The following is a 10,922-nucleotide window of genomic DNA, read 5'->3' as shown; positions in this document are numbered from 1 at the left end:
CCTGTCCTGATTTGTTGCATTTTCTCTTTGATATATGAAATTATTTATTATTCTATTATTTTCTAATTGTCTTGAGAAAAAAAATGAAAATTATTTTCCATTTTGATAGATAAACTTAAAGATATAAATTTAAGGATTATATCTTTCAACAACAACAAAAAAAAATAGTCTCCTCGAGCACTTTTTTTGCTAGTATTATGCTCTGGTTGGTTGTCGTTTATCGGGAGTTGCCCTCACACGTGACTGTATCTTAGCAACAGGATGTGTGTGTAATTAGAGTGGACAACATGTTCCTTTAGCCTATTTAGACGTTCATATTTGCTAAATCCTCAAGTATCAATGCACGTCTGTTGACATATAACTCAATTACAACTTTTTAATTGGTATAAACACACCTTTGTCATAGATAATTATTTAGCAAAAATTTGTGAGCTAATTAGAGATTCTGACTTTTCATTTTTGACATCTTGACTCTACTTGTGGTTATTGGTCCAGGCAAGTTCTCCAGCAGCAGCAGCAGATATTTTCACTCTTCCCCTGACAAGTCTTTGGGTCGCAAAGAGAAACATCATCTGCGAACTGGACTGGAACCCCATCTGATAGGACATAGGAAGAAACTTAAGATGCAGGGGAACTGGAAAGCACAAGGGATAATTATATGAAGAGAGAATTACGGGATGGTAATAAAAAGAGTACAGGGCAGGCCGAAAAAAGGAAGAATGGAAAGACCAAAAGTGTTCATTCTTCAAGAGAATACTGCTGACTCACAAGTTTACACACCCACGTCTTTGCTATTCCCAAGGAGAACAGGACCAAATCTAATCCATTGATAATAATTCAGAACAGGAGGCCTAAATCTAAAATAAACTTTACAATAAGGTTCCATTTGTTAACAATAGTGAATTCATTGGATAGGCCTACAATGATCTGAACATAGACAATATATTTTTACATAATTTATTCGTCTTGTTTAATGTCAGTTGACAAAATAAAACAATAGTTCCTTTTTAGTTCATGTTTTTAAAGAAAATAAAAAAGGATATTCTGGACAAAACATAGTTTCTCTACACACCTGTGTCCAGGGGTGTAGAATATTTTCACTCCTAATAAAATACTAACGTATATATAGTGGCAACACTGCAACCCTTAACCCCAACCTTACAAAAATGTACCATGGTTTTACAGTAACCATAGTATCTCTATGGTATTTTGTGGTAAAATCATAGTAACCACAAAATTAAACATGGTTACTATATAACACCATATTATTGTTGTAACACCATGGTTCATTTCATTAAATCTATGGCTTCCGCCAAAAACATGGCTACTACATTATTACTATAGTAAAAACATGGTTAAACCTCCAAGTGTCAACATGACCAAATCACTCAACCTTTATATAAATTTGTATTCATTATTATAAGAAGCTTTAAAGGAAATATTAAGAGTGGAAACATGATGGGAAAAAGTGGGACAATAGGGGGAATCAAACCTGGGTCACTCATGAAAAACGCACATCCACACCTTCTTTACACCATTGCAGCAACACTTGAGTGTGCAGTTTGTATTACATTTCTGTGTATCCACCAGACTATTTGAGTGCAAATAGCCACGCTGTGTGGCAGGTTCTATTTACACCTACGTTGTGTAAATAGTCACTCCATTGTAGGTATACTCTAGATATCTTATATTATCATAGATACACTGTCTAGGAGTCATGTATTAAAATTTTCTGGCATCTAGCATAACTTGTCAAGCACACAAAGAGTCCTAGGAAGAGCTCAGTAATCCTTTCATGAAACTTGTTCTAAATGTTCTTAATAAAATTTGATCTAATTAAAAAGATCAAGCAAAATCACAGAATATTGCTGCTGGACACAAATCCACTGATTACCTATGTACATTTTATATGCATCAGAGAGTGTGCATTTGGGACTGGGCAAATGAAAGCGATTTCAATCCCTCTGACAGCAAACATTTGCTTAGCAACAGTAACAGTCAGGTTCTCTTCTACAGCTGGGCAAGAATAATTTATATTTGTAAGAATCTTAATTTTGTTTTTTATTTAAAATCTTAGATGTCTAATATATTATGTTTTACAGGAAAGGGGACATCTGGAATACTTAGCTCCTGAAATATCTGATAAGGTTGGCAGAACAACCATTCATCGAATGTTTATGTTCTGTTGTGATTGTACTCTGCTCTGCCTCTGGCCTTGACCTCTTACAAATCCACCCCTATTCAGACCTTCAGTGGTGTTAGGCTTTCTGAGCCAGTCCATCATCCACTGTAAAGGTGTGCAGGCTTTTACAGCCACCTCAGCTGGGAATATAGTTATTTGGGTCAAGCAGAGTAAGTCTATCTCAGGTCAACCCCTAGTAAGGAAAGCCATGAAAATCATCCTTCTCCAGAAGGAAGGAATCACAGTACTGACTCTGATTTACAGGTATACAGTATACTGTATGGCACACTTGTTCATAGATGTATGACACCATAAATGCATTTATTAGCTAATTGTGAAATCATGATGCAGTTGAAAGGTTGCCAAGTTTGATCTTTTGCATTTTCAGCTGTTGTATTTTACTCTGACATGCTTTTGCTTTTTTATAGTTACTGATGATATGAATGGGCATGTCATATTCCATGATGAAAATCTCAAGCTCATGAATTTGTACAACAAGATATTCCCTCCACTAGCAGCCGGGGATATCAGGAATACTGCACACTGAAAGAAAGATCTCAAATGTATCATCGCAAATGTGGTATAACAAAATGGTATCTAATAAGTTCTGTCATCCACAAACCCCTATTTCCAATAGAAAAATTCCCCCCAGGTAAATAAATAAATCTATATATGCACATATATTTATTTTTGTGACACATACTTCTGCAAAACATTTGAGATACAAATGATACAAGTCCTCAATTAAAAACTAAATCTGCTAACATGAGTGCAAATCTTAGATTAGATGGATCCATCTGTAGAGCAGAGCTAATTTAGATGTTAAATTTAGTCATGAGTATGTGTCTAAAACGATTCACTATACACCATGCACTCATCCATTTAGTGTATGAATTTTAAATGGGTAGTACAGTTCCAAATGGAACACTTAACATTTTTTTACTACACAGCAGTCGCTGTTATTTTGCCTGCTGGAAGTGATGTTTAAAATGCACACAACGTGTTGCAGCAAGCTTTAGCGCATTAGCCAAACTCAGTTCAACACGTACAGTATATCTCAAATGATGAACATATTGATACAACGTGGGCTTATGGTAAAGCATTCTACTCACAATCGTAACATTCTTTTTTCACAGAAGTTTTTGATTCGATTGCCACATTCACCATAAATTACAACTGTTTTGTCAGGACAGCATCATGGCCAGGACCCCGCCCATTTCGCTGCATAGGGCAAGACTCGACCAGTGTCCAAAATTCTACGCTCATTCCACACATTTTTCGGTTGATGTGGTACATCATCTGGATACACATAGTACTCTTTCTTTTGTTGCATTTTCAACATCCTACTTGCGTTACTTACACTATAAAATGGCATAGAGTTGTGATTTGGTATGCACCTCTAGAGTCCGTCCATCCATCCATCCATCATCAACCGCTTATCCTGTGTACAGGGTCGCGGGGGGCTGGAGCCTATCCCAGCTAACATTGGGCGAAAGGCGGGGGACACCCTGGACAGGTCGCCAGTCCATCACAGGGCCACACATAGACAGACATACACTCACACTCACCTCCACATCCACATCCACATCCACACCTAGGGCAATTTTTTTGGAGACACCAATTAACCTAGCCTGCATGTCTTTTGGATGGTGGGAGGAAGCCGGAGTACCCGGAGAGAACCCACGCAGACACGGGGAGAACATGCAAACTCCACACAGAAAGACCGGGGCAACCAGGGTTTGAACCCACGACCTTCTTGCTGTGAGGCAACAGTGCTAACCGCTTTTCCATTTACAGAAATGTTGTGCTCTCTATGACCCCTGCAACTGTAATACACGTGAATGCACAAATACATTTTCCACAGACTCTCCTGAAAGAACATGCCTGGAAGAACCTCTGGCCTGCCACCCCAAACAACCACTAGTAGCTATGGGCAGCCATAGTGGTACCATTAAGGATTGGAATTATGAGCGTAAAGAGGCTGTCTGCAGCAGAGTCTTCCAACCCCACAAACACATCCAGTGTATTACCTATGATTCACAAGGTGAACTACTAAAGATCTGTGGCCTTCTTGCCTTGTTATTATAAGCCAGGGCTACTGACACTACAAGTCGCCACTGAATTATGTCAGTGTCTTTTAATAAAGACATAATTTATTTCATTTTTATGATGGCAAATATTTGTATGCATGTTATGTGAATTTGTCTTGTTCTAGATTTTTACTTGGCAGTGGACTGTCAGTGGGGCTTTGCAGGTCAACCATGACACAAGCCCGGATCAGTCTGATTATTAAAAAGGACAAAGATCCAAGTGAGTATAAGAGTTACAGTCCAACTTCACCTGATCCAGTTAGATGTCAAAATATAGTAAAAAATTTTGGCTAACCGATTAAATAAAGTTATAACATCTATAATACAAATAAATCAGTAGGGGTTTATTTGGGGCCGCAGCTCTTCTGAGAATATTAGGCATTTCATCAATATTATGTGGTCAGTGGCGAATGATCAGACTCCGGTCGCTGCCATCTCACTTGACACCGAAAAGGCACTTGAAATGGTTTTATCTTTTAACGATTTTGGAAATATACAGGTTTGGGAATACTTTTATTAGATGGTTTAAGTTTCTTTATAGACACCCTTTAGCGGCAGTACAAATGGATTAATTTCAGATTATTTTACTCTGGATAGGGGCACCTGGCCCTCTTTTCCCATTATTGTTCTGTCTTGCCCTAGAACCATTAACAGCCACGATAAGAAAGGAAGGTGATTTTCCAGGGGTGGTGGCGGGAGGTATGGTGAATAAACTTTTGCTTAAGGCAGATTATATTTTATTACTCATCTCTGGCCCCACTAGATCTGTGCCTTGCCTCAAAGGCAAGAATTATTCATTCCTTTTCTAAATTCTCAGGATACAGAGTCAATTGGTCTAAATCTGAAGCTTTGGCTCTGACAGCATAGTTCCCAGTAACAGCTTTTCAGCTGGGCTCCTTCCAGTGGCCTAAACAGGGCATTAAGTATTTGGGGATTTTTTCCCCCAGCACAATTGTGTGATTTATTTAGAGTTAATTTTGACCCCTTAATAAAAAGTTTGAGCGATGTGGGTAGGTGGGCTTCATTACATGTACTGTATCTATGATTGGGAAGGTTAATGTTATTAAAATGAATTGTATTCCAAAATTCAACTAACTGTTACAATCTCTCCCTGTAGATGTCCCCCCTCTCTTATTTCAAGCAATTTGATAGCATAGCAAAGTCCTTCATTTGGAGTGGTAAATGTCCCAGATTACTTTTCAATAAGTTACATAGGCCGATTGACAAAGGTAGGTTAGGCCTACCCAAGATTTTGTTTTATTATTATGCAATATTGATGAAATTATGTGGCCGGGTACATGTAGGGTGAGACGCTTATATTTTATGTAACTGGTGGAAAAATATTTACAAGGTAATTTGCTGTGCAGGTCAAATAGCCAAGGATATTTATGCCACCACAACGATAGGTTATGTGCCTATTTTTCTTAAATGCTCCCACTCAGAGTGCCTAATGTGATTTTGATCGCTTGTGTGATGTGAGCAAATGAAAATTTGTCTACCTGATATAGATTTATTTAAAGGAGGGATGAATCGAAATAATGTTTTTGTTGTAATCAAAATTATGCAACAAACGCTGTTGATTGATCTTAACTTAAATTTAAAACTAACTATTTCTTTAATAGGCTGAACACAGCTTTTAAATTGCAAACCTGCACATTTTGGAGGTAGAATTGAAGAGCTTCAACTTATATAGGTTGGAAGCTATAAGGAGGAAATACTCAGGTGTCAAAGGAGGATACTACAACATGCAGGTGGGCACAGCGCTCTGCTTGATCTGATCAGAACTTAAAATCAACAACTCATCATCAGCACGGTTCTTAAGATTATACTCCACCTGTTCAAAACAGACAGGATAGCAAGTTAAATACATATCTGAGCAGGACTTTAAATTAGTTGTTCTTTAACAAGTAAAAGCCATATTTGAGGTGAAACTAAACTAGATAGCCAGATCTGTTTGTGTATTAGTGACATCTTGGTGCCTCAAACTGCTGGGAAACTTACATGGCACTCTACATATGGCATCAATATCTGACATTTTACAGACAACATGAAATCTTCACATTCCCTGATGATAAATCGCACACAGTGCCTCATATCAGTAACTCAGGGACTCACCAGCCTGCAATCCATGCCAAGAGAGAGGTGACAGGCTGATTGCTGTCTAAATCCACTCCAAACACCAGGTCCTGGATGGGTTTGTAATGGGAGCGGTGCCTGCCCTGGTACTTCCAAATCTCCTGGGTCCCCTATGATTAAAACAGTAAAGTTTTAGCAATAAAAAGTAAAACATTTAAAGAGGTTATTTTTCAGATATTATTAAAGGTGTCATATAATTTTTTATTATTCCCCTGAGGTCCACCTATAATGTTATTAAAGGTTTTGTGTCAATAGCAATCCACAAAAATGTGCCGAACAAAGTTCAGGCAGAAAAGGTTGGGGGCCTTGTCGAAAACTCCAGCCACTGGTTTCTAACGTTGGGATACTTCGGAAAGAATAAGCAGAGAAGTGGGTGCTACACACACATACCCGGAAACAGCTAATGATTTGACAGACTTTTCCAGCCACATTTTACTCTGTTGTTTAGGAATAATAGTATCCATTCTACTTTCTCCTTCTTTCCTCCCCGTGACTGGATGAGTCAAGTTTATGAATACCAAATTGGTGTTGTTGATGTTTAATATCTATTAAAACCTGTTAGTCTGAAGAATGTTGATGCTGCTCTTTTTCTATACAATGAGACTGAAAAGGGACATTCTGCCAAATGTCTCCTTTTGAGTTCAACTGGAGTTAAAAAAAAAGTATTACAGGTTTGAAAAAACATGAGATTAATTAAATGATGATATAATTTTCATTTATTAAATATTTCTCTTTAATAAAATGCTTTTCCTTTGACTGGGAGAACATTTTGATCTCTGAAAGTTACAGTATGTTTCCATAGTACAATGAAGTCTATATTATATTAGGAATGACACACCTTTGCATGGGACTGAACGTAGCTGACTATTTTCTCAACAGAACTCAAACAAAATTTGATGAATGGTTGTTCTGCCAACCTTGTCAGAAATGTCAGGAGCTAAGTATTCCAGATGTCCCCTTTCCTGTAAAACATAATTTATTACACATCTAAAATTGTAAATAAATATCAAAATTAAGATTCTTACAAAGGTTATATAAATTATTCTTGCCCAGCTGTAGAAGAGAACCTGACTGTTACTGTTGCTAAGCAACTGTTTGCTGTCAGAGGGATTGAAAAGTATTTGTTTATGGGAAAGCATGGAAAACGTTAATTAAAAGATAGATTAAAGGTTGAAAAATTATAATAAATGATGAATTAAGAAATTCCTGCTTCTCAAACCCATACACTATACGTGTATAGTGTATGTGTACAGCCTTGGTGTAATAACCCGATCAATGCAAAGTTTTACTACATACTACATTTTACCAGAAACTACAAAGTACCAAAAAATACACAAGCTTATATTCACTGATAAGAGATTAGATAAATGGGATATAAAACAATAAACAGTACGGACTGGAGCAAGTTAAAAGTGTAACGATAGTAATTAAGGGTTCTGGAGTATCCCAAATCCTGAGATGTTTCACTTACTAATTTAATGTTGGTATTCTTATTTTGCTCCAAATTAATTCAATGAACTCCTACTAACCACAGCAGCAAGATGAGAAGGTGTGATGGTAATGCCATCCTGACTAAACTGCAAACACTGTTCACCATCACTCTGAAGTGTACTGGCATCAATGACCTGCAATCACTGACAAAAATCTAGAACAAGACAAATTCACATAACATTCTTACAAACATTTGGCATCGTAAAAATAAAATTAATTATGTCTTTATTAAAAGACACTGACATAATTCAGTGGCGACTTGTAGTGTCAGTAGCCCTGGCTTATAATAACAACAAGGCAAGAAGGCCACAGATCTTTAGCACTGACGTGCGGTCTGGGTAGGCAAACTAGGCACTGCCTACCCTGCCAAAATTCAAAAATAAAATGATTATTAAATAATAAACTTGTATTTGTGTGATTTATATATGCAATATGTGTGTTATTCCAATTGTTTAGACGTTATGATGACAAATGTAGCAGTTACGCATAATCAACTAAAAACAAATGGTAGAGTAAGCAGTGCTTTTACGGTCCATTCACTGCAGACGACACGCGGAAAACCCATGTTGCGCATGCGCACTTCGATCCTGTATTCTTTAACATGTACTGCAAAAAGCACAAATCTGCTGTGCCTTTTGACGTAAATATGTTATGCTCGTAATCATCTCCGTTACGTATCAGACATGGACCAATTAAAATCGAGATATTCCTGGACATTTGCGTAGCTAACGTCATTACACCACAGCTAGCGTACATGCCTAATCCCCGCCAAATTCAAAATCAAAATGACAGCACCGGCCGTAATCACGGAATTAAGAATTTTTTCCAAGCTCGATTTTAATTCCAAATATGAGTTAATTGCAAGAGGGAGGTCTACGCCAGCCTTAGATTGACTAGTACAGCAAAAGGGCACAAAAATTATCCGATCATTTCAAACTGATTGGTATGTAAGAAAAGATTGGCTATGTGGCTGTGCTAACAATCAGCGGCTGTACTGCTATCCCTGCCTGCTTTTTTCAACCAGTCAGACTGTTTGGACTTCAGTGGGATATTGTGATTTGAACAACCTGCCCGCAGCTTTAACCAAGCATGAAAAGTCGTCAGCTCACATCCAGTGTCAAATTACACTGAAAATCTTTGGAAAATCTCGGATCGACCTTGCACTTGACGAGCAAAGGAAGCTGTATATAACCTACCACAATGAAAAGGTAAAGGATTGTTGTATTGTATCTTCTGTTATAAAGATGAAGATTGCACATAAAAAAATAAGCACATAATGTTGTAAAAAATAAACAACTTATGTTCTGTTATATGTTCTGTGTTTTGACTACTGAATTTTCTATAATAATATCTAATGAAGATATATTAACAAAATCGTATATATTATATATAACACATATATAAAATACATACATTTATTGATATGCCGCGCTTGTGCGTAACGTTCACTGTGTGTGTGTGTGTGTGTGTGTGTGTCTGTGATAGAGAGAGAGAGAGAGAGAGTACATCCTGATTTTTTTTATTTATTTATTTTTTTTTTATTGACGAATAATTCATCCTGATTTTTACATTTCTTGATATGCCGCGCTTGTGCATAACGTTCACTGTTATTACGTATTATTAGCTTAAACAATAAATCAGGTAATCTGGCTTTCATAACTCAGTGCCTAGCCTCTTTAAGACATCACCGCACGTCACAGATCTTTAGTAGTTCACCTTGTGAATCATAGGTAATACACTGGATGTGTTTGTGGGGTTGGAAGACTCTGCTGCAGACAGCCTCTTTACGCTCATAATTCCAATCCTTAATGGTACCACTATGGCTGCCCATAGCTACTAGTGGTTGTTTGGGGTGGCAGGCAACTGCTTCCAGAGGTTCTTCCAGGCATGTTCTTTCAGGAGAGTCTGTGGAAAATGTATTTGTGCATTCACGTGTATTACAGTTGCAGGGGTCATAGAGAGCACAACATTTCTGTAAATGGAAGGACATTATTGTAATATATTAAATTTTCTTGACTCTAGAGGTGCATACCAAATCACAACTCTATGCCATTTTATAGTGTAAGTAACTCAAGTAGGATGTTGAAAATGCAACAAAAGAAAGAGTTCTATGTGTATCCAGATGATGTACCACATCGTCCGAAAAATGTGTGGAATGAGCGTAGAATTTTGGACACCGGTCGAGTCTTGCCCTATGCAGCGAAATGGGCGGGGTCCTGGCCATGATGCTGTCCTGACAAAACAGTTGTAATTTATGGTGAATGTGGCAATCGAATCAAAAACTTCTGTGAAAAAAGAACCTTAAAAATGTGAGTAGAATGCTTTACCATAAGCCCACGTTGTATGAATATGTTCATCATTTGAGATATACTGTACGTGTTGAACTGAGTTAAGTAAGTAATCTTACTTACGAAAATAAATAACCTTCCTTCTTTTTATGGGGTGCCCCAACACATTCAGGTTCCACGTGGAGAGAGACAGTCCACTCATATTAACATTTGACATTTTGACATGTTCGAAAAAATAGATTGTGTGTCAGAAATAAAATGATAAAGACCACATTCCCTATTAGTGCAACAATCAAACCCTGAACTTCCCCCTGAGCCAACAGACAGAATAAACACAAAGAACGAGCAGATTCATCAACAACTGTCCTGAAGGTGTGTTCCTCCACAAAACAAACTCCAGCCACTAGTGGACCCAGCACAGAAAAATCATTCAGTTTCCTCGGACAGACAAACAAATGTTCAGTGAGCCGGCTGTTCATGATTGCAGCATATGACCTAATATTTCCAATGTCCTGCACAAAATACTCCATAAAACAAACTCCAGCCAATAGGAGGCATAAACACAAAGAGCAAGCAGATTCATCCACAACTGTCCAGAAGGAGTCTTATTCCTCAAAACAAACTCCAGCTGCTAGACGGAACCAGCACAGAAAGAAACAAGAAAGGCACCCAGCTTCCTCAGATAGTCAAGTGTATTTTCAGCGAGACAAGCTCACTTGGAGGCAACGTGACAAA

The sequence above is a fragment of the Xyrauchen texanus genome, chromosome 3 (assembly GCF_025860055.1).
Source record: "Xyrauchen texanus isolate HMW12.3.18 chromosome 3, RBS_HiC_50CHRs, whole genome shotgun sequence".
Classification (NCBI taxonomy): domain Eukaryota; kingdom Metazoa; phylum Chordata; class Actinopteri; order Cypriniformes; family Catostomidae; genus Xyrauchen; species Xyrauchen texanus.
This window is presented reverse-complemented; position numbering follows the sequence as displayed.